The 1,919-nt window shown below is 31.4% G+C and overlaps 1 long non-coding RNA gene across 1 annotated transcript; it reads right to left on the bottom strand.

The window, feature by feature from the left end:
* Positions 1-205: 205 nt before the first annotated feature.
* On the bottom strand, positions 206-1,822 carry LOC110038066. The gene is made up of 2 exons (XR_002295386.1): positions 1,706-1,822; positions 206-262 (listed from the first exon to the last, which is right to left on the bottom strand). It is a non-coding gene; the product is annotated as an uncharacterized LOC110038066 (long non-coding RNA).
* Between the last annotated feature and the right edge of the window lie 97 nt (positions 1,823-1,919).

Here is a 1,919-nt window from a genome sequence, read left to right as displayed (position 1 = left end):
ATTTATCACTTATGATTGCTCCAGAATCAAATAACATATCATTGCTTGAATGGTGTTAGCCCAGAATTAAGTACGATAGGCAATAACATACAATTCAACCTCAATACAAGGAAGAAAATTTAGATCAATTTTAATAAAAAAGAAGAATTTGTTATCAAAATAACAAAAATAATACCTTCTGCTCCAGTTTAACAGTCTTGCCCGCTCCGAGGATGTCTTGCAGTGTTTGCTTCAGCTCTTTTTCCTCTTGCTCAGGAAGTGGCTGAAAAGAAAAATTATAGTAAATGAAACATGCGGCGGAAGAAGAGAATAGCAATAAGAAGAATGTTGAAATAGATTTATTAAATAATAAAGATGCAACTGGTAACAAAGATGGGAATGTTGGAATAGATTTATTAGACCATAAAAGATAGTGATAAATGAATACAGTAGGATGGTACCTACAAAAGGTTAATTATTTAAAATTATAAGAAAAAAATTAGGTGATTTGATCATGTAGAATAGAAGGAAAGAAGGCGTACAGATAAGGGAATTAGATACAACTAATGAAGAAGGCCTAGAAAGAAAAGAAGAAGTGGACAGAACATAACATGGTGTACAATATTTGGAGAATTCTAATACATATTTGACAGACTGACAAATAATTTTAAAAAATAAACTAGTTTGATTATCATACTGAAATTGATAATATATGGTGTGAGTTTGCATTTGAATACATTAAAAGATTTTAAACTTCCAAAACATGTGTAAAAGTATCTGCGCCGGCATTAATGAGGGCTGCCACATTCACGTCCTATTTTTGAAGGCCATTCCTAAACAATGATTAAGCATAATGAAAATATAGAGAAAGATTTACATACATACCACTCGATTCTTATGTATTTATATATCTTCTTATGTATTTATATATACAGCACCTAAAGTTGGATTTTTACATACACACCACCTTACCCATGCATGAAAAGGTATAATTCAGTTTTTAAAGGCTAAAGTGGTGGTATTTTTGATGTGATATGAAAGATTTGGGTGGTATAAATGCAAAAAATAAAATTACGTGTTAGATATGTAAATACACAGGAATTGGATGGTATATATGTAAATGCCCCAAATAGAAAATAAACTAGGATGTCATACTTGCAATGAAATGTTAACAGTTTGCCGATAGATATTGAAATATTCCAAGTGACTTCCAGGTTTATGCATGTCATTGTAAGAAATTATTAAATATACATATATATATATATACTAGAACAAAAAGTTCTTTAACACTGAGGCAATAACCTACAGAATCAAGGACTGAATACAGTCTGCAAAATATCAGAAACATTAGCATGCATTCAATGAACATGTATTTTCAACGTAGAAAACCACGGTTGAGAAAGTAAGGGTGTTCGGGTTAACATATAATGAAGGGAAATTTACATTCATAGCACACAATTCTAATGTATTTATATATCTCACACCTAAACTTCCATATTTACATACATAGTGCATGTTGCTGCAAGCCTAGGCATGAAAAAGTGTGTTTCACTTTTAAAAAGTGACAATTGTGTTATTTTTTGTGGCACTAAATATTTGAGTGACGTGTAATGTGACGCGTAATTATAAAAGTTTAGGCGTGAGATATGTAAATACATAGGAATTGAGTGGCCTGCACGTGAATCTTCCATAATCATTCGGAAGTAATATGGGAGAAAGTGCTTACAATCACTGAAGTCACAATGACTTTAACTTCTCCTCTGTGTGCCATAGTCAAATCAACAAATCTCTGAGCAATGCGCTCTAAATACTTTAGCCTCCCGTTCTCAGCTAAGACAACTTCAACAAACAAAAACAAAATAAAAATTTAAACACTTCCTATAATTTGGAATCATCATATCTAAAAAAATCTAGGAAAATTTCATACATACTACACAAAT

The sequence above is a fragment of the Phalaenopsis equestris genome, unplaced genomic scaffold (assembly GCF_001263595.1).
Source record: "Phalaenopsis equestris unplaced genomic scaffold, ASM126359v1 Scaffold229957, whole genome shotgun sequence".
Taxonomy (NCBI): domain Eukaryota; kingdom Viridiplantae; phylum Streptophyta; class Magnoliopsida; order Asparagales; family Orchidaceae; genus Phalaenopsis; species Phalaenopsis equestris.
Note: the sequence above shows the minus strand (reverse complement) of the source record. Positions and strands in the feature narration are given on the sequence as shown.